The sequence below is a fragment of the Balaenoptera physalus genome, assembly GCF_965194825.1.
Source record: "Balaenoptera physalus genome assembly, chromosome: 1".
Classification (NCBI taxonomy): domain Eukaryota; kingdom Metazoa; phylum Chordata; class Mammalia; order Artiodactyla; family Balaenopteridae; genus Balaenoptera; species Balaenoptera physalus.
In genome coordinates, this window is record NC_138882.1 from 12,635,741 (window position 1) to 12,659,836 (window position 24,096).

General features: G+C 34.2%; 1 pseudogene across 1 annotated transcript; it reads left to right on the forward strand.

The window, feature by feature from the left end:
- Positions 1 to 6,413: 6,413 nt before the first annotated feature.
- LOC309644472 (cyclin-dependent kinase 2-associated protein 2 pseudogene) lies at positions 6,414 to 20,028 on the forward strand (annotated as a pseudogene). Its single transcript has one exon. The product of its transcript is annotated as a cyclin-dependent kinase 2-associated protein 2 pseudogene (transcript).
- The last annotated feature ends 4,068 nt before the right edge of the window (positions 20,029 to 24,096 follow it).

A 24,096-nucleotide genomic window follows, 5' to 3' on the forward strand; every position in this document is an offset into this window, starting at 1 on the left:
CTTTTTAAAAAATTATTAATAATTTCAAGATCATGACAATAGAGCATTAACCCAAGCATGAGGCTCTTCTAAGTCTGGCGTCCTTGGAATCTGCGTCGGTGGCACATCCCTGAAACGTTTTCTTAACAGAAATATGGTTGAACAGTTTTTTGTACATTTATCCCTTCCTTACTTGCTGGGATACAAAAATTATGTTAGGACCTGGAAGAGCCATGGATCCAAAGATAAAAGCCACGTAATGAGAAATGAAACAGCTACCCATTATCGCTGGGCTAATTATGTATTCCTTCAATATTATGTGAGATAGAAATAGAAATTTTATATCAGCTATTGTAAGTTTTAGTACCTTCATTATAGACTGATGACAAAGTTACATGCACACATTTTCAAAAGGCCACCTTATAAATTTGACTCTGTTATTTCAATACCCACAGAGTTAATTTTTCATTATCGTTATGTTCAATTTCTAGAGTTATAATTTAAAGCTGAATAGGTACACTAGATAGAATGTTATTTATTAAGGTGATCTTAAACTGCCTTTAATACAGTTGAGCATATGCTTATTGTACTCTGCTTTATAAGACATGTTTCTCTGATATTTGATTTCATTTAATGAATCATTAATTTCATTAATTAATGTTGATGTCAGTTATGTCAAATGTTGATACATATAAAATTTACATACTGTTTCCACTTCAGCTGATTTCATTACTCTCATTATCATCAATATCAGAAATTATACTGAATGCATAGTTTATTCTAGGCAGTTGTGAATCAACTGGGTAGGTGGGAGATGATATAGGGCATTGTCATTCCCTTTGAAGACAGTAACATTAAAATCATGTGACAGGAAATATACATTGTTTCTTATCTACTCATACAGATAGATGGATGGATGAATGGATATATAAATGATAGCTAGACAGCAACACAAAGGAAAAAGTACATGGAAAAGAGCAAAATTTCAATGTAGTAGTTTATTTTTTAACAATAAGACCATTTCTTCTAACTGAAACTCATGTAAACAATACAAATTAAAATGATCCTTGCACTCTAGTTTGAAATCAGTTTGAAGTATCATGTGAGAAACTAAGCCTTGGTCATTCAACAACACCATTGACCTCTTCGGCAGCACCTGACTGATTTTCATGGACCCCTAAAAACACAAATATACAATATAAAAACTACTATTTTAATAATAAATTACAGCCAGGAACTCTAATTTTGTGTGTGTGTATGCTAAGCATTTTGTTGCAGTGGGGAAGCCACTTAACTCCTCTGGGACCTGGATTTCTCCCATATAAAGTTATGTCTACTTGTGCTTTAATTTCTTTTTCAACTTTAAAATTTTTATGACCTCATGTGCAAAATGATTCAAATAATAGAGCTCTATTTGGGTGAAAGTGGTTGGAAAATATTGATGGTGATGACGGCTCCTGGCTGAGCCTTGACATGAGAGTAGGATCTTAATAAATTAATAGGGTTTGAGAGGACATTCCAGATAAAGCAAATGCCATATAATTTAGGAATGCAAATGCATGTGCTGGTAACAAGAAATATATGTGTTTATCATTGTTTGAAAGTTTAATTTTCACCTTTGATCCAAACACTTTGATTTTAGAAGAGTAAAAAAAATTTTAAACATTGCTGAAGACAATGATATACTCATTGTTCAGAGAGATTTAAAAATTAATGCCACTTTCCCCTGGCAAAAGTTCCTATACACAATCAGATATATTTGGCACTTGCTATAACAAAGCCACAATTAAGTTTCCCAATACAGCAGTTGCTAAAATCATAATGTCTATTGTCCCATGATGACTGAAGGGTGAGATTGAATAGAAAGAAAATACAATGAATGATTTATTAGGTTAACTCACTTTCTACAGTAAATTAAATTCCTGAAAATTTGTTAGTCATGTTGAATACAGGGGTTACAGAAAAGTATACCTAAAATTTAGAGACATGCTACCTTTCCAAAAGATGAATTGTTAAAATCAGCACATAAGAGATTTACCTGTCTATTCAGAAATGTTAATTAAAAAAAAAACTTTCAAAATAGATCAATGTAAAAGATGGCTCTAACATTTTCAATCGAATTGCCATTTACAAAGGAAGAATATCTCAACAAAAGTAAAGTTGCCTACGTGGATTCTAAAGAAAGGAGAGTCCAAGGTCATGATTCATCTATGGTTCTCCAATACCATCCTGAGGCATGCATGCCCTGATCAGGCTATTTCCTGTTTTAAATATTTGTTTTCTATGTTAACATTTCTGAAACAAGTTACTCCTAATACGTAGCATTAATATGGGAGTATTATTTTATTTTTCTGTTAGTTTTCCAAAACTAGCAGCTTTTTATTGCTACTGACTGAATGCTTGTGTTCCACCAAATTCATTTGTTGAAACCCACAAAGTGATGGTATTTGGAGGTGTGCCCTTTGGGAGGTGATTAGGTCTTGAGGGTGGAGCCCTCATGAATGGGATTAGTGCCCTGATAAAAGATGCCCCAAAGGGCTCCCTCACCCCTTCTACCACATGATGAAACAGGGAGAAGACAGCCTTCTGTGCACAAGTATGCAGACTCTCATCAGACTGAAACTGCCTGTGCTTTGATCTTGAACTTCCCAGCCTCCAGATCTGTGAGAAATAAATGTTTGTTATTTAAGCCACACAGTCTGTGATATTTTTGTTATAATAGTCAGAACAGACTAAGACTTTTGTAAAATTGGTAAAACTTCTTAAAATCACCAGTGTGTCTTAAAAATCATAAATTTAGGTTATGCCCTGAGTGGTAATGGAGTACTTTAGTCGCTCTTGTTTATTTATTAACAGGCATTTTTAAAGAACTAAATGCCTGGCATTGTTCTAAGTATTATACAAATATCAACCCACTTAATTCACAGAGAACCCAGTGAAGTCTATTTTTATCACTAGTTTACAGATTGAATAAACCAAGGCACAGAAAGGGGAAGTAATTTACCCAAGTTCACACAGCTGGTAAAGAACAGAACTGGGATTTAGACAGAAGAATTTTAGTACCAGACTCTCTGCTCTTAAGGACTATACTTTTTATCTTTTTTAAAAATTACAATATGATATATGGTATGTGCTTATATATATATCCTTTTTAGCAACTTCATTCATGGTCTCTATTTTAAGAAAAGCTTGGAGACTGTAAGTGACTCATGCTGTTAGATTCATAGCAATAATTTTAGCAAATTTTTAAACTGTATTAATAATTATCCATTCACTTCAATTACTTCACTTTTTGCTCTTATGTTTTTTGAAATGATAATTGAGCATTTATGCATGATAGTATGAAAACCCTGGAAATTAATTTTCCTTTAGCCAAATGCAAATTACTGCATGCTTAATACTATAACCAAATTACTTTCTCAGATACTAACCATATCCCTTGGGTTCTTAGTTCTTAATTTCTTTCTTTCCTAGCTCTTTTTGACTCAGTCTGTATCATTTATTTTATGGCTTTTACTTGTTTATTTGCATTCAAAGCACAACTCATGTACCTATGAAGTTAGCAGCTGTATTATTTTCCTGTAGCTTCTGTAACAAATTACCACAGACTGGGTAAGCTTAAAACATTTTAAATTTATTTTCTCACATTTCTGGAGGCCAGAAGTAAGAAATCAGTGTTACTGGGCTAAAATCAAGATTCCAGTAGGGCCACACTCCCTACAGCAGCTCGTGGGGAGGGTCCATTCCTTGTCTCTTTGAGCTTTTGGTGGCTGCCGGCATTTTTAGCTCCTGGGGACATCACTCCTTTCTGACTTCATATTGTCTTCTCTGTGCGTGCTGTCAGATCTCCTTCTGAACCTTTTCTGAGAAGGACACTCATGATTCCATTTAAGGTTCACCAGGCTAAACTAGGATAATCTCATCATCTCAAAATTCTTAATGTAATCACATCTTCGAAATCCCATTTTCAAAGTAGGGTAACATTTAAAGGAATTAGGACTTGACATTTTTGTAAGCTATTATTTAGCTTACTATAATAACGAAGGGAAAGTTGTTAGAAAATTAATCCATGGTTTTCTTATAAAGTGAAAAGGGGATTTATGAACATAGGTCTGGTGCCTAAGCATCTCTTACACTTATTCCAAATTAAAGTGTTCAAATAAGGTCAGGATTATGGCTTCTAGGCTGACTTCTATATGTCTAGACAGATAAAATATATGTGTAAATAGGAGTGTCTTCTATTTTTAAGCATTTAGTTCTAAATTATCCAGTTATTCATTTATTAATTTTTTATTGTGGTAAAATACATATAACATTAAATTTACTCTCTTAACTATTTTCAAGTGTATATTTCAATATTGTTAAGTATATCCACATTGTTGTGCAACACATCTCTGGAAGTTTTTCACCTTGCAAAACTAAAACTATACTAATTAAACATTAATTCCCCCTCTCCCCCTACCACCAGCCCTTTCTTTTCTATGATTTGACTACATTAGCTTCTTTATATGAGTGGAATTATACAGTATTTGTCCTTTTGTAACTGGCTTATCTCATTTAGCATAATGCCCATGGATATCTGATCAAAGTGGTATACATCATCAACAGGATAGGCAATATGGCAGTAAAAGCAAATTTGGCAAAAAGGATAAGGAGTTTAATTTTAGGCATATTGAAGTTAAGCTTTGAGGAAACTTTCAGGTGAAATTATCTAAGGGGTATCTTGATGTATACATTTTTAGCTCAACCTGAGTTGGAAATATAGTCACACATATATCAGTAGTATAGAGCCAGAGGCATGGACAAAATATTATAGAACAAGTATGAATCATCAGAAATGTATCACAGATGGAACTCTGAACAAATAAATATAAGAAGAGAAGCTGACAGAGGAAACAAAGAAGTGGTAACAAATAATTTAAAAAAATAGAAAAACCTGGTTTCTTCCTACAAGCTGATAGGTAAAAGGAGAGGATTCTCAGTAGAGTCACAGACTGTGGGTAGCAGCTAGGACAAAGATTGTCATTCTTAATCATCTTAGCTATAGAAAGTCAATGAAATCATCTGATGGAACTCTTCATTATTGGAGGAGAGGATGGATGATGAGAAAGTAAAGGTCAGAAAGCATAATAACTTTTTAAAAAGTTTGGTTATGTTATCTGGGCTAAGGGTCAGTCTATATTGGCCTTCTGATATCTTTACATATTTTGTCAGAGGTATTCAATAACATATGCAGATATTTTGAAATACATTCCTGAGAAATGCAGAACTGGAGCAAGACATGGAATAAAACATACATGAGTATCTGCACATCTTCCAACATAAGTCAACTCCTATTACTGCTACCTCCACTTTGTACCAATGTTAATGCCTTTCCTGGTTTTTGGCTTCCTTGGTACATCCCCCCTGCCTCTCAGCCTTTTGGGAAAATACTGAAAGTAAAGTACAAAGAGGAAAGTTTAGCTCCTAAGAGCTCCTTAGGAAGCAGTGGAATGGATCCCATATGTAGAAGAGGAGTGGTGGTAAAATTGCTATTGTAAAGTTGTACTTTAGACTGGAAAGCACACAGTCACATGCATATACCAAGATAAGGAACTAGTGGAAAGAATGAGGGTACATGAAGGAACGGAAATCAAGAGAATTGTGGTGATGAGACGGTAAACACAAACATTGCTGGTTTAACTACATACAGTAACAAGTTTTTGAAATGAAAAATAGTAAAAATAGGAGTCTCAAGGGAATCACTACAATATGTGGACACATATGGGTACGTGAGTGACCCTGACGAGGATGGAAGTGTTGATCCAGAATCAATGTTATTAAAAGGCAGGGATGGCCCCAATGCATTGGGAGATTGGGATTGACATATACACACTACTATATATAAAACAGATAACTAATAAAAACCTACTGTATAGCACAGGGAGCTCTACTCAGTACTCTGTAATGACCTATATGGGAGTAGAATCTAAAAAAGAGTGGGTATATGTATATGTATAACTGATTCACTTTGCTGTACAGCAGAAACTAACACAACATTGTAAATCAACTATACTCCTATAAAAATTAATTTTAAAAAAGGCAGGGTTGGATTTGGGAGGATCGTATTATTATTAAAGTGTATTTTAGGTGATTCTTGACTTGGCTATGAATGTAAAAAGCTTCAGACCATCCTTTCTCATTGACATGAACAAACATTGTAAGAGAGAAAAGTTACAAGGAAACAAAAAGAATTTTAAAAGGGTTTGAATCATATTTCTCCCTAGTCAAAATTTTATAGGGTACACATCAATAATTTGGTGCAATATCAGTATGGGCAAGAATTTCTAAATGAATAAACTTTCATGACAGTATATTTTCAAAAGAATTGATCCAAAAAGTTTGAATTTGTTTTCAGATCATATAGATAGATAGATGATAGATGATAGATAGATAGATAGATAGATAGATAGATAGATAGATAGATATAGTGCCTCTGTCTTCACAAAATCTAGTGAAAACCTGAAATTCTCAACTAGGATTGTATGTCATATTTAAATGAGATGTGGAAATAAAAAACATTTTTATGTTACTTGCTTAGGAAGTTTTCTGTGTTTCCTAAGTTCACTTTTCTAAATTCCTATTAAATAACTCGACTGTAAAAGGGAACCACAGAAAGTAGATTGCCCATTTTCATTTGATATATATTGCTTATTATTTCTTAAGCCTAGCAAAATGTTAAACCATCAAGTGAATGGACATCTATTGACGATTTTGAATTGATTTTTAAATAAACCAATAAGACCAAAACATATTCATAATTCTAACTACAGATATAAAAGAATTCCTCTTATTATCTATTTATCATCTTCTAATAGTCAATAATTAATATAAAAGCTTGAAACATTGTGTGAGGAAGCTACTTTTTGAAAATATTGAGTTAAAAAAAATATTTAAAGGTTCAGTGTAGAGAGTGGTATTATTTTATTTGCAGATTTTTAGCAGCTATTGAATGTTCAAACTTGCTAGAAGGCAAGCTAATAAATCACCTTTTTCAGGCTAATGAAACTCTGTTTCACAGCCTGTTGTATTGACATCTGAAACACTACTGGCTACATAGAGGCCAAAACCTGGGGCTGCACTTCAATGGCCAGGAAACTTCAAAGGAAATTCTAATAGGAATAAGAGGAAAACAGAGTTAGGGTAAATTAAGTGGCAATTGATACTGGGTGAAATAATGAAACAATGAAGTAGAATTAAATTCCAAGTTGTGGACAGACAATTTTAATGTCTTTAAATTTTTTTTTTTTTTTTGGTTTGGTGTCTTTAAACAAATTTCAAAATATTATGTTCTTTTAAAATAATTTATAGAGGATGTAGAGATAATTTTTGCTCATTCATATTATAACTTAATGTGGAGGTATATTTATAATTGAAAGAAATAAGTGATAAGAAAGGTATAGTTTTCACTTGAGTGAGAATAGTCACTACTAGTAAAATATTTTTGCTACCCAAAATACCCCTAAATGCATCTACCAGAACTCCGGACATAAAGAGTCAAGAAAATATGGATTCCAAAGTCAACATATTATAGTAACAGACACTATTTGATATGTCTGCAACAAGTTTGTTTATTTTTTGTTTAAACTTATGTCATTTTTTCAAAGAACGTGTCTCAATCAAAGAAATATTAAAACCTTGATAAGGAGTATATTAGTTATGCCAATACTGTTATAATATTGGCAATAATTTCAATTAAATAAATAGAAGTTCACTTTTTGCTCATGAAACAATGTCATTTGGATGTTCCTGGTCAGTGGGCAGCATTCCCACTAATTGTCCACAAGCCTGGTTCATGGACCAGACTCCTTTCATCTTAAAGATCTATCTGCCCTTAGGGTCAGAAATACTTTGGATCAAGTTTGTGAACAGGCTATAAGCTTAGAGAAGGTACACACATTTCTTATACACGTTAGCCAGAAATTGACAGTGAGGTTAGGGAATAGTCCACTAAAACACCCTCACTTCTGACAACACCTGAAGAGTTTTGCAGCCCTCAGATTATCCTCAGAGTCAGTAATTTGCTAGAAGGATTCATAGAACTCATTGAAAGCTTTTACATTCACAGTTATGATTTACTACAGGGAAAGGATAGAGATTAAATATAGTCAAGGGAAGACACTACCGGGCAGAGTCTAGAAAAGTTCCATGTGTGGAGCTTCTGTTTGTCCTCTTCCAGTGGAGTCATGGACAATGCTAACTTCCCAGCAAGGATGTGTGACAATATGCCACCATGGTAGCTCACCCAAGCCTTAGTGTCTACAGTTTTTATTGGAGCATATCACAAGACCTGGTTGACTGCCTACATGGTTGACCTCAGTCCCAACCACCTTTCCACCTCCAGTGGTCAAGCTCATGTAATGTGAACTAAAGACCTCATGCTAAATCACATAGTTAGACTATCTGGCATGGCCTGAAGCCCTCAGGTAAACAGAGGAACATTTATAAGGTAGGGCATCCCAAGGGTTTAGCAATTATATCTTAGGAGCCAAGGGCAAAGACCTTTCTTTGAGCAAAGGTAAATTCTCTGCTACACAGTAACATCATTTCTACTAATACTTATTTGGTGAGAAACATAATAGCATCTAATCACAAGGGCACTTGGAATACAGAGTCCTTGGCTGAATGGCCTATTCCCAGCAATAACTGTACACAATGGAAAAGGAAACACAAATCTATCTGGACAGTTATTTCCTGAACAAGGTAATTTTCTATACATCAGTGTTTCTCAAATTAAAATTTGTACAAATCTGTGGTGAGTTCATGTAAATATACTTGAAGATAATTTCTGTCTAAAAATAGGTTTTAATAATTATTTCTTTTTAATGATAATCTTAAAAATGAGCATAATCTCAAGGAGACCTTCAAGATGGCAGAAGAGTGAGAGGTGGAGAACACCTTCCTCCCAACAAATACATCAAAAATACATCTACACGTGGAACAACTCCTACAGAACACTTACTGAACGCTGGCAGAAGACCTCAGACTTCCCAAAAGGCAAGAAACTCCCCACATATATGGGTAGGGCAAAAGAAAAAAGAAAAAACAAAGACAAAAGAATAGGGACAGGATCTGCACCTCTGGGAGGGAGCTGTGAAGGAGGAAAAGTTTCCACACACTAGGAAGCCCCTTCACTGGTGGGAACGGGGGTTGGGCAAGGGGGAAGCTTCGGAGCCACGGAGGAGAGCGCAGCAACAGGGGTGCAGAGTGTGTTTCTAATTAGTTCCTTAGAATAAGTTTCTAGAAATAGAATAGCAAGATCAAAAGGCATGAATATATTAATGACTTTTCAGATATATGGGGAAAAACTGGTTCCCAGAAATACGATATCAATGCATTTCTCACACTCAGTGAAATTTATACAAAAACTTTTAAAATAGTGGCTGTTATTTTATAAATGAAAAATTGAAATTCATTAAAAGCATAAATGTTAAAGAAACTATATCTTTATAGAGCTGGGAGCTAACTTAATAATTTAATGTGATCAATGAATTTTGTTGATGTGTTGATTGGGTTCAAAACCAGTTAATTGAAATGAGTAATTATACATTACTGAGGAAACAGAAACATATCTGAAATCTAGGTTTTCTGATAAAATCTAAGTTCCAGTATTTCCTTGATACACGTATTTTATAGCATTTCAAATGCCAAGTTATATCTTGTAGATATCTCAGAATGAGAAATGAAGTAAGTGATATTCCTAGACCACTGCCAGGTGAAACTGTAATTTCATAGCTAAAATTGATTTCTTATATCTATCCTAGCTGACAACTTGAATGAACATCTTTATTAGTATGGGAAAACAATGGAATTATTTTTCCAAAGTGACTAATAGTTGGGATTAGGCTGCACTTGAAAGGCTAATAAACCCTGTGAGATAACTTTTATAGCTCTATTTAATGGACCTCTTCAGTTAACATGATGTTTGAATATGTGCAATATGCATAAGATAAAAAGTAATATAACTTTTTTTAAAGTAATAGCTTATTGTAGACACTATAATAATATGATGAAAGTCCAAAACTAGCTTTGTATAGACCTCAAACATTTTTATCTATCTCGACTTGTAATCCTTGCCATACACATATTCAATGTGTATGCATTACTTAAAACATAGTTTGATATTGTTTTCAGTTAAAAATTAATCCAGCTTCTCTATATAAAATCATGTCATCTATAAATAGAGACAATTTTACTTCTTCCTTTCCAATTCTGATACCTTTTTTCTTCTTCTCCTTTGCTAATCTTCTTCTTCTCCATCTTCTATCACCTCAAAGTAGCAATACCCTCAAGCTCATAAACATATGCACACGTGTGTGCACACACACTTACAAATGAGGGATTGTTCCCTTTTCTATTTTACAAATGTTGAATCATTCCATACAGTGCTTAGTTTTTCTCAAAAAACAATGTAACATGAAAATTCTTACCATTTACTAGACAAAGATTTTTTCAATATTTTCAATAGGTTTAATTGATCTTTTTCTAAATCTTGTATATATCATCCTTGAATTATGGTAATGGTATATTTTACTTTCTCATATAGAGCTCCAGAACTAAAATTTCTTGGCTTTTCTATATGTGGACTTTTAATTTTAAATTATATTGAAATTTCCTTACAAGTATAGATGTTGAAAGCACCTTTAAATGTGTGTGCTGCAATGCTTAGTTTGTGAGTTTTCTAGTCAAATCTCCTTGGTCCACTTTTCTTTACATATTATCTTTCCTTAAAAATTCAGAGCGCGGCTGACTGGCCAGGCAGCCAACCCAGGAGGAGCGGCCGGCCGGCGTCTGCCGCACCCAGGAGTTGGGGATGTCCTACAAACCCATCGCCCCCAGCAGCACCCCTGGGCCCTGCACCCCGGTCCCTATAGCCGGAAGTGTCCCATCGCCGTCGGGCTCGGTGCCAGGAGCTGCTGCCCCTTTCAGACCACTGTTTAACGACTTTGGACCGCCCTCCATGGGCTATGTGCAGGCAATGAAACCACCTGGTGCCCAGGGCTCCCAGAGCACTTACACCGACCTGCTGTCGGTCATAGAGGAGATGGGCAAAGAGATCCGGCCCACCTATGCTGGCAGCAAGAGCGCCATGGAGCGCCTGAAGAGAGGCATCAACCATGCCCGGGCCCTAGTCAGAGAGTGCCTGGCAGAGACAGAGTGGAACGCCCGCACGTAACAGGATCGACTCCGTCTCAGCATCTGGACCTTTTCTGGCCACTGCAGAGCAGCTGCTTCTCCCTGGCCTTCACCCTGAGTTGCACTTCCCATCCTGGGCTTCCTGTCCTGTGTCCTTTGGTGGGTGCCCTCCAGGAACCAGTGGGCGGCTCTCACTCCAGTCAGCAGCACTAACTGGAAACCCCCAAAAGAGTTAGCAGAGAGGTCACTGTGAATCCCCCCCACGACCTGCCAACAGTGTTGATCCAACTCGCGCTCTGGTAGAAATAATTTCTATATGTTGTAGAAGAATTCTTTATCTTTAATACATGTTTTAAAAAGCTTCCCAATCATTTTGATTTGCATTTGTTTATTTTTTGAATTTCTGCATAATGTTTAAAAATATGTATAAATTCAAATATGTCTATATTTTACTTTATCTTCTGAATTTTTTATTGTTCTTAGAGAGCCATTCTAAGTTCCTGAGTATATTTCTGAGTTTGATACGTAACAAATTTTTTTAAAATTTCAATGAGAAAACTATGTTTCTTTAAAAAAAATTGTGGGTGTCAAAATTAGCTATGCACCTGGACTAAAACAAAATTTGACTTTTTCCTCACATTATATAAAAATACATTATTCAGATCAATAATATATTTCATTATAAGGAAAAATAGATTTTGGAAAAAAATATTAAAAGATGTGTGGAATATATACTGCATTTAATACCATAGCTTACTTTTTATATTTTTAAGTTTTTATATTTCTGTTTTTATATTTGTCAGAAGAAAAGTATAATTTGTTAATGCTAGCCAAAACTGTTAATAACTATGTAAATGTTTGTATTGTATATGTGGAGGAATAAATGAATGATGAATAAGTAGATGAATATATGAGTGACTACAAATTTAATGTTTTAAATAAAGTTAAATATTTGAAGGTTTATACAATTTTTTACCCTCTGAATTACCTACCTATCTTAAAGTTTTAAAAATATATTGTATTTTTTTATTTTAATAGTTTTTTCAATTCTATATTGATCATTTAATATCCGTCAATACCATTTCTGTATTTTCACTTTCTTATTTTGTGATCTATTTTTTCATCCTGATGTCATATTTTAAATATAAGCATTGTTTATGTCTTTTATTTTGCTCTATTATCTTTTTCCTTGATTGTCCAATTTTTCTTTTTGTACTTTTGCACCTCTGTGATTATATTAATTGTCCCCTGTAACTCAACTTTTTGAGGCTGGAGCTGTAATTTCTCACAGGTAACTCCATTTCTACACACAGACTAACCTCAGAAATGATGCTAAGACAATAGGCAGATATTTTTGAGTTTTCTTTCCTGGGTGTGATAGATGCCTTCTGGTCCATCCCAAATATTTCACCTCAGCTCCAGTCCTGTTACCTAAACTGCAGTTTCCATGATGGTGTTTTCACTACAGTCATACAAGAGTGTATCTGATCTTTGTCCCCATCAGATAAATCATGACAACTGATAATCACTCTGTGGTGTATAGCTATTAATTTTTGATATCCAGAAAATTTTATTGAATTAAAACTTTCAAAAGTATACTTATTGATTATATTTAGCATTTCTGTATACATATTTGGAGAGAGAGGTGGGACTTCTTACATTTGCTTAGTCATCTTGTCCACAAATTTTTTATTAATAATCTGTAGATAGATACGACATATTGCTATATATACCTAGTGCATAAGTCATACGTCAGCTATGAAATTGTTGTTATGCTTTAATTCAATCCAAATAATTTATTTATATGATAGATAACTAGAAAATATTTTTGGTTGTTTTAACTTACTTATTTACAAATTCAAAGTTTTCTATGTAGAATTCCTTAAAAAAATGCAAGGGACATAAAGGAAATTAATTTGTTCTTTTTTATGCATTCGATTCTTTGAAAAACGTATGGATATGGAATGGAGAATAAGTTGTATCCTACTTTTTTGGAAATAGTTAATGTAAAAGTTTTGAGAATGTAAAAGTGGGACAAACTATAGTTATCTAAGTAGAAAATAGAGACATATTATAAATATATACATTCTAAAATTTATTAAGCATTTAAGGTAAGATAAACATATATTACATTGTGACAATATTTTATGGGATTTATAGCTAATGAAACAATGTCATTCTGCTTCTAACTTTTTTATCTGCTAGCTCCTGAGTGTTTTTTAATAGTTCTTTTTGCAGACAAAAAGTTAAGTAAGATTCAAACTTCATTTCAGGTTTTCCTATTACAATACATATTTTCTTCCAAAGGAGTTTTCTTGCCAGTATATTGCATTTCCCAGACTCTACTGGTATGTCCAAACAGTTTGAACTCAGAATTGGGTCATAATCCCAGAGGCACTCCAAAGTCTGACAATCCAGGACTGAACAAAAACATCTAGGGTTCTTTTGCTCAGAAGAAAATGGGTCCTCTGGGTCAACATTAGCCAGGCACACCAACCGTGTCACTTTATCACAATAAGATCATTAAAATATTTAATCTGGTCTTTTTCTGAGCTCATGTATCTCATGTATACTTTTCTTCCCCAAAATTAAAGTCGCAGAGGAATGATAACTACCACTGTTTAAAATAAAAAGATTTGAAAAAGACAAAGTTAGGTTACTTTTTATAGGGAGATGCAAATTTTAGAAATAAGCATGGAGTTAGTACTTGTCATAATCCACAGGAATATGTTTTAGATTTAGCTAGCAAAAAAAGGAAGCATAACATCACTGAATTCAGAGGAGATATTAGAAGAAGTGGGTAGGATAAGGAGAATATGCACAGTATTTACATAGCTCCAGTGGATGAATGAGGTGAACTATGAGTTGGAATCCATCTAAATGGCACAAAGTGTCCAAATGAGACCAAACTGTGCAGGCAGCACTCCTGGACGTCCAGGTCCAGGGTACCTCTCTGACATTAACAAAATATAATTTTAAAAAAGAACATACAGGGGGCTTCCTTGGTGGCACAGTGGTTGAGAATCTGCCTGCCAATGCAGGGGACACGGGTTCGAGCCGTGGTCTGGGAAGATCCCACATGCCGCAGAGCAACTGGGCCCGTGAGCCACAACTACTGAGCCTGCGCGTCTGGAGCCTGTGATCCGCAACAAGAGAGGCCGCGATAGTGAGAGGCCCACGCACTGCAATGAAGAGTGGCCCCTGCTCACCGCAACTAGAGAAAGCCCTCGCACAGAAACGAAGACCCAACACAGCCAAAAATAAATAAATAAATTAATTAATTAATTAAAACAAACAAAAAACATACAAATGAAGCAAGTAGTAGCTAAAAGTGGAGGTGATCTTGCTGGGGAAATGTCTGTAGAGGAATTTAGGAGATATTTGAATAGTGCTCAAAGAATAAGATCACAAAGTGAAGATATATAATAATAGAAGGTAAAGCCTCCTGGGTTACTGTAGCTGTTCTAGCTGGTGGGATAGGAAGTAATCCAGATTGGGGAGACAGACTGTAGATCTCATTCCATTAATGTGGAGGGTTTTGGTAATAAGCCTAGTTGTTTAACAAATTTGGGGATCTTTCTGCCTTAATTGCCACCTTGCTGCTTCCAAGAAAGATTGACTCTACTCAAAGGGGCTAGGATAAATAGAAGTGGAATCAAATGTATATCTATATATATACCTATATGTGGATATATGTATATATATATATATCCCCCCTTAATTTATATTTTTATATTTATATAAATAAATATATATTAATATATATAAATTGTAATTATTTGAAGAATTTAGAGAAGTATCATAATGAGTACAGGAAAATGGGGGTATGACAGAAGAAAAAGTATTATTGCATGTTTCTTTTCCCCAAATATAATTTAAATTTACTAAGAATTGGAACTACCTTATCATATAAATATTTTGTGCCTTCATATTACTTACTGTAGAATTCAAGTTAAAATAAATGTTCAATGAATATTTGATTAATATTTTCTTAAAAGTTGCTAGATTTTTTTTTACAAGAGATTTCTTGTATTTCAGCAAGTAATCTTTTGACTTCAGTCACAAATAGCATAAAAGATGGATGGTTTTCATAGAAGAGTTTATCTATTTTCCTTTGCTGTCTCAATGACTGAAAATATATTTCTTATAAATTTACATGTTTTACTGCATTAAGTAAAGTCAGATAGAACAAAGACCAAGAAACATCAACACATCTGAGGTTTCTCCATATTTGTTTCATTAATTTATTAATTGCCAAATACTGGTTGAACTCTAACTCAGAATTGACCTTCTGAGTTATAGATAAAAGTGAATACCGGTCTTGATAGTTCCTGGCTTCTTGTTATCATACCCCAGTTTATAAAATCTGTACCTTATTATCATAGGTTCTTGCTTGTAGGTTCAATATTTCCAATGCCAAATTTACTCAACTAAGTCTTCTAAATCTTTAAGAAACTTCTAGTTAAGTGATTCTGCAAGATTATGCTCTTCTGTGATTTCCTCCAGAGGATTGAACATTCTGCTTATAGGATTTTATCTTATCCACCAAGGTGTTCCTATAAAACTTGAGTTAGGCTGTCTCATTAATTTAGCAGTTTATAGGCTGATTTGTAGAAAGTAAGAGGCCAACAAATTTTTTTCTCTTTTTAAAAATAATCCCAGCATGTGTTCTCCATTGTAAAATTATATTACATAATATATTACTTTAGCTCATGAAGATCGATTCAATCCTTCAAAGAGATGCATTGAACAAAGTCACACGTCAAAAAGGACCATTTGCGTAAGCTAAGATGTAAGAAAAAATTTTTTCACCTCCACTATCTCAAAGATTACAAAATTGACTGTACTTACAGTATCTAAAATTTTTTTTGATGGTTGGGAAAACTATTATGTACAAACACAAGAGATTGAAAATTATTTTTAAATATCGCAATGATATGCCTTAAAATATATATATAAAAGCATGTGCAGAACGGCTCCAACTTGTTCACCTGTGGAAATGGTCCAAATATAAACGTACTTGGCCAAATCGATCAAAAAAATTATTGACAAATTATTTAGTAGACTCTGCATTTGTGATTTTAATTTCTGTTTCACTATCAAAAGAATCTGAAGCTATTACACAGAGAGTAACGATAATAGGCTTTTTGGTCTCGCAGTGAAGTTTCTCTGAGTCTTTTGTTCTTTGCATGTAAAGTGGCACTTAGTCTCTCAGCTTAATGAGTTTAACAAAACTTAGTGGAAAATCTTCAAACCTAATGAAGCACTTTAAATGTAAAGCATAGAAGACTAAAGGTTGGACCACAGCTGTAGACTCCCTTGCCATACACATCAAAAAAAAAAAAAAAAAAGAGGCAGGTTAAAGCACACAATGAACATTTAGAAGAAAATTGAAGTTCACTTGAAGAACTATGTAGTGTTTTCCACCTTTCATTGAGAGAAAACTATTCTGTAATATAATTTGAATTATACATACACAGATAAATGTATATGCATTTATGCTGTATTTCACAAATCCTGCATACATTTAAAAGCTCTGCTGCACGAGGCTTCACTGAATAAATTACTGTTTTGTGATGTGCTATGACCAAAAACAGGGCTGAAGTTTAAGATGCTCGTGCGTGGCAGGATGTTATGGATTCCGGAAGATTGAAGGCAAGGCTAAGCTAAAAGCAATTGATGTTATCACAGAGTTTAAAATCCAATTGCAAGGACTTTTCTGAAGTTCAGATTGTTATACAATCTCTCTTTGTGAACACATCTCAGATTTAATTTACAAAGAGATTTAATGCCACATTAAAATAAATAAATATATATAGTGAACAGTGACAATGAAAATTAAATTAAGATAAAATGTATATGAAAGTAATTTGACTTATATAAAACACTAATAAATCAGCTTAAGGTCAGTAAAAAATGATGATGCATTCTGAATTACAGATTTTTAAAAAGGAATACTAATTCTAAACCCAAGGAACTGGATCAACAAAGTGTCTTAAAGTTAAATATATTGTTTTAATATAAGACAAAAGTTTTAATTAGTGACATGATGCTAAATTTTAATGTTAATTACTCAGCATGGTTCTGAAGATAAGCAGTTGAGCCCCAGGTTTGCACAGGTTGGTCGTGGTAAACAACTTAACCTCTGAAACCTTAGTATCCTCACTGGAAAATGAGGGCTATTGTAAATTTTCCCATCTACATTGTTGCTTGGGGCATCCTGTGAAAAAATAGACATAAACAATATTTTAAAACTGGAAAATCATGCATAATTTAGTTGCTATTCTTGTTATTATTTTTCTCCAGTTCTGTATAGTAACAAAATGTATGTGATGCTTTTCAAGATATTGTGGAGCAATTATGAACATGTTTTATGTACTGGCTTTGTGAACATATTACCTCTTTATGAACAGAGAGAGACTGAAATATTACTGCATTGTCTTTTAATATATTACTCTGAGCATGACTGGCCCTTAAATCAGGCTGTCAGCAAGTGTGATCAAACTTTGTCTGAGTATTTCTATTTTTGCCATGGATATTCAGCAAATGAAAAGTCAAATTATGGTCACTGATGTTTAGAAAACACTTTTAAAAACTTGCTTTGGATAACAGAATGAGAGAGAACATTATGTAAGCAAAGCATCAAAGTGCACTCAAGGGATTTGGCTACTGTTTGGGTTCTGGCCATCAGTTATGAGACAAACATCCTCCTGGCGATTGCTGCTACTTCAGCCTGGGACTCAGATCCATACACAGAATTTAACAAAAACCTGGGCAAGCTCAGCTGACTCAACAGCCTGAAGCAGCCTAGATCAGCCAAAGTGCAGCAGTAGACACAGGACCAAGAAATACATCCTTCTTGCTATTTTAAGACATTGATATTTTAAGACACTGAGTTTCAAATAATTGTTGCTACATATCACTGCAGCCTTAGCTGATGGATACAAATACCTAGTCCAAATGTCCTAAATAAGTAAGTGGATTAAACTCTAGCATACAGAAGACTAAGGCTGTGTGTTGGAAGATAATTCTTCATGGGCCTAATATTTTTGTACATCGTGTGAGAAGAGGCCTCCATAGCTTTTATTCCAAACTAGATTTCCAGGTACGTTTATATAGCAAGCAACCATGGAAGATAGCTAGACTAACTTGTTAGCTTGCAAGGAGAACAAAATCTTAGATCCTTCTTAGTCTTGACAACATGACCAAGATCCAACAGTTAGAGAAAAAGGTCTGTTCTACACACTAGATCTTATAAATCTTATAAACCTACCAATTGCAAAAAAAAAAAAAAGCATAATTGTCATAGGTCTATGCAACTAATCAAGGTATCAATAATAACTAAAAGACAAATACAAGAAATTAAATCTGAACCGTAAGTGGGGATTATATTATATATATAATGTAATATACATATATAATGTAATATGTTATATATAATTGAATTGTAATATCTAATTATATAATAACATAATATATAATGTAAAAGAGTGCCTTCCATATATACACCCTTCCTATATATTATCCTATATATACTATATGATTTTATATATATATTAAAAGAGCTCCTTTCAGTAGCAGTTTGGAATTAACTCTGATAATTTTCTTTTCAAGTACTTATTGTTTAAGGAGAATCCCAAAGTACACTTGCTTAATCACCTAACATTACATATTAGTAAATTATACAAGAGTAAGGATTTACTGCAGTTTCAAACTCAGATACAATGAATTTGCCAATCTGTATACATTTGCTGAGATTTGGGAATGAGAAAGAGAATATTTAAATCTATAAGACCAGTTCAAATAGCAATTTACAAATTATGTAGTATAGTGTTATATATATATAACAGGCTCCAAGATTTCAAATAAGTAATATTCTCAAAGGAAACGAGTAAAAATATTGTGTCCGTGTATATTTACTAACAGAAGTTGTGGAGTTGTAGAGTTGGCATTCCCAGCTAAAGATTCCCTCTTGTATCTAATGTAATTCTGTATTTTAAGCTTATATTCTTGGCCTGTGCTTTCGGTTGGAATTTGGCTCTTCTATACATGGACTGCCGTATTTGACAAGTAAGAGATCTGTTGAAGCAGCTGCTCCATATTTTGTTTTACACACAACACCAGTGCTATTTCTCTGCATGATAGATGACTATTACAGCTAATGCCATCAAGCAAAATACGTGGATGTTGCGTATATGTTCAAAGACCCACATTTTGGAAATAATAAGTATAATGGTGTTTTTGATGTATTGCTTATAAAGATAACTAAATGCTCTCACTGATTATGGCTATACTAAGATAGATGTATTGATTTGACTATTTCATCATCACTATGTCTAAATCCCTGAGTCAATTCCCCAATTCATCAGTTACTAACCAGAATTTAGGCACACGTTTTGTTAAGAGAAATGTGTATATAAAATACTTCAGTACTTAAGATTAAGTATATCATTTACTGCCTTAAATTAAAAAAAAAATTCTTATCTCAAGAAGAAAGAATATTACACAGAGCCTTTTCATTTTTCTTCCTTCATGTATTCATTCACTTATATATATATTAATAAATTCATTCATAAAAATTTATGTATTTGTTAGGTTCTATGAGTACTTTTCTTTAAACTTCCATCTAGATAGATACTGAAAACAGTTTCGATTGAGTTATATGTAATTAGTGTTTTCTATGGGGATTGGTTCTGGTAGTCTCATATGCAAAATTTGCCCAGTTAGAAAGTGAAGAAAATGTTGGCAGTATCTTTCATATCTCACAGCCTGAAAATTTATAGACACTCAATATTTCTTTTATAATTATTGAATAAATATATTAAAGTACAAATGGAAAAAAGCATAGATTTAAAAAATTGCTAGGTTTAGAATGCTGCTATGTAGGTTTTCTACATAGACAAAAATGCTTGTTCATTCATGAATATAGTAATGGATAAATGCTTATTTATAAATGCTTGTTAACTATTCATTGTCTGTTATTCATTTGCATATTTATTCAGAAGTCAGCAAAGGCTAGAGCAAAGAGACTCTTGGGAAAAGAGAGGTAAAATTTATACATGAAAAGATAGACCCCCAGTGACCTATTTATTCTTATTCTTTACATGGCCATGAAGATGTACCTGTTTCATGTTAATAAAATAGATTACATTCTTCTATTCTCCTGTCCTACTATCCCAACTATTCAATATATTATTTTAGCATTAAATGAAACATGTGAAAGCAAGGTTCAGCACATGTTTTTATTGGTAAATATAGTCATTACAAAACTGAATAGTCTTTATATTCTCTTGGACTCCTTTGGTGTCCATTATTGTCATCGTCAGCAGAACAATAGTAGGCTGTGGAAAGGCCAGCAAATATCACCCCTCCCTTACACATGAAAACAACTGGAGAATTAAATGGCTTTCCCAAGGGGTCCCAGTTCATAAATGGTAGACTAAGAACTGGAAGCCTCATCTTATTATTTGAGAACCAGTATTATTTCCACTTATTCCACTGTGGGCAGTTATTTATTGCCTGGACTAAAATACCTTTAGAGTAAAAATAAATTTTTAGAATACATTATCTTTTAAAGGGTGACATCATCAAGATGGCAACATAGGTCGATCCTGACTTCAGTCTCCCTCACAAGAAGACCAATTAGCAACTATCCATAGAGGAGACACCATGTGAAAATTCTAGAATATGGAGGTGAGGTTGAAGCAACTCCTTGACCAAAGAGACTGAGAAGGACTGTATTAGCAGGGTAAGAGGAGTGGCCACCCTCTAGCCACACTGCCTTACCCCCAGGCTGGCACAGAGCCACGCCAAGAGGGTCCATCTGGGCCTATTCTTTCTCTAGTGGGAAGAAAAGAGCCCCAGATAGACATCCAGCTCCCCCAACATTGTGGTGCACTTCCCAGGGGCCCCACTCAGGTCTTGCCTCACAGGGATTGTGGGGGGAACTTTGTGGGGCTTGAATACTGGAGATCAGATTGTGATGGAGAAAGAGGGTGGGACATACAACAACTGGTGTCCAGATCTCGTCAGACTGAGTTTCTACCCACAGCAGCACTCAAGTAGAAATCCCAGCCAGTGACTTTGTACATCTGCAGAGCCAAGATGGTGTCCCCATCTGGCCAGGGAACTTGATGCACAGTTCTTCGGGACCCCAAACAACAAGGCTTGTTGGCCTTGGAGCCTCTTCTGCGTCTCCACCCAGGAAGGGAAGTTAATTAATATCCACACCCACTGCTGAATTCAGCCCTCAGCCCTATGTAACCAGAAAACGTGGCCAGAGCTGTGACACCAGGGGAACTGTGTGACCCAACAGCACTCCAGCAGAGAGCCCAGCCAGTGGCTCTGCCCATATGCAGAACTAAACCAGTGGTCCCGCTTGACCAGGGAAATTAGAGAACAGTTCTTCTTCATTTGGTCCTCAAAGAATGAACCTTTGCAGCCTAGGGATCTGTTTTGTGCCCAAACCCAGGTAAAGAAGCCAATTTGTTCAACATATATAAATCAATAAATGTGATACATCATATTGATAGAATGAAATACAAAAATCATATGATCATCTTCATAAATGCAGAAAAAGTGTTTGACAAAATTCAACATCCGTTTATGATAAAAACTCTCAACAAATTAGACATAGAAATAATATGCGTCAACATAATAAAGACCGTATATGACAAGCACACAGCTAACATCATACTTACTGGTAAAAGATTAAATGCTTTTTTTTCTAAGACTAGGAACAAGACAAGGGTGCCCACTCTCACTACTCCTATTCAACATAGTATGGAAGTTGTAACCAAGCAAATCAGTTAAGAAAAAGAAATAAAATGCATCAGAATTGGACCAGAGAAGTGAAACTGTCTCTATTTGCAGTTGACAGGATTTTACATATAAAAAAATCCTAAAGACTCCACCAAAAAACTGTTAGGTCTAATCAATAAATTCAGTTAATTTTCAGGATAAAAAATCAACATACAAAAATTAGTAGCATTTTTATACACTAACAATTAATTTGCTGAAAATTAAATAAAGAACACAATCACATTTACAGTAGCATCAAAAACAATTAAAAAGAATAAATTTAAGCAAGGAGGCAAAACAAATCTACACTGAAAATTATAAGACATTGATGAACAAAATTGAAAAACAAAAATAAATGTAAAGATATCCTGTGTTCATGGATTTTCTTTGTTCTATTGTATCACCTTTGCTCTTTTGGCAAAGATCAGTTGAGTACACTTATATGGGTCTATTTCTGGGCTTTCTATTCTGTTCCAATGATCTATTTCTCTTTTTTTTTTTTTTTTTTTGCCAATACCACACTGCCTTGATTACAATAGCTTTACAGTAAATCTTGAAGTTGGGTAGTAACAATCTGCCAACGTTTCTCTTCTCCTTCAATTCAATATTCTGCTCACTATTCTGGGTCTTTTGCCTTTCCATATAAACTTTAGAGTCAGTTTGTTTATTTCACAAAATAACTTGCTGAGATTTTGATTGAGATTGTCTTAAGTCTATAGATCAAGTTATGAAGAATTGACATCTTGATAATATTATATCTTTCTATCTATGAACATGGAACATCTCTCCATTTATTTAGTTCTTTGATTTTGTTCACCAGAGTTTTGTAGTTTTCCTCATATAGATCTTGTGCATATTTTGTTAGATTTATACCTAAGTATTTTATGTTTGTGCTAAGTTTAATGGTATTGTGTTTTTAATTTCAAATTTGACTTGTTTATTTCTGGTATAGAGGAAAGAAATTTATTTTTGTATGTTGACCCTGTATCCTACACTCTTGATATCATTTAATAGTTCCAGGTTTTTTTTTCTGTAGATTGTTTCAGATTTTCTACAGAGATTATCATGTTATCTGTGAACAAAGACAGTTTTATTTCTTCACAATTTATCTATCTTTTATTTCCTTTTCTTGCCTTATTGAATTAACTGGAACTTTCAGTATGATATTGAAAAAGAATGGTGAGAGAAGACATTTTTGGTTTGTTCCTGATCTTAGTAGGAAGGATTCTTGTTTCTTACCATTAAAAAATAATGTTAGCTGTAGATTTTTGAAAGCATTCTTTATTAAGTTGAGGGAGTTCTTCACTTTTTCCAGTTTCTTGAGAGTTTGTATTATGAATGGGTGTTGGATTTTGTCAAATGCTTTTTCTATGCCTGACATTAAGCTTTTGATTGATGAGGCATCCGTTTCAAAGACATCCATCTTAAACAAACATATTGCCAGCTGTATGACACAGCTACTAGTAAAACAGTGAGGTAAGAAACCAGGCTGCCCCACCCATGAAGTTTCCTCATAAAAAGTCCTGGGTGACCTAGATTCCTGACCATTTGAGTGACTCCACTTTTCTCTTCCTGCACTCTAATTCCTGCTCTTATGTTTTAATTTTCCAATAAACAGTAACTTGGCAAAACCCTAGTTTCCCTACTCTCTGAACCCAATAAAGGCAGATGGTCCACCCTCACCCTTGCTCTAATCATGACCTCACTGTGTGGTCCTTGGATGTGTTCTGTGCCATACAGAATTTTTAGGTAATAAATTCTTTTCAAAGTTCTCTGATGTTATTCCTGAGGTGCATCTTGCAATTATAAGAACTGTAAGCATTGGTCCAGCCACTACATTGGCTCTGATTGGGGAAATGTTTGTGGACGCTCACCACAGCTAATATGGGCCCAGGTGAGTGCTTCAGGCTTTCCTAGCCTATATCATCATTATAGATAGGCTGAGACTGACTCTATACAATATATAGATATGATCATGTAATTTTTCTTCTTGAGCTTGCTGATACGGATTACATGAGTTAATTTTCAAATATTGAATCAGCCTTGTGTACCTGGTGTATAATTCTTTTTATATGTTGTTGAATTTGATTTGCTAATATTTTGTTGGGGATTTTTGTATCTCATCTGCTCATGAGAGATATT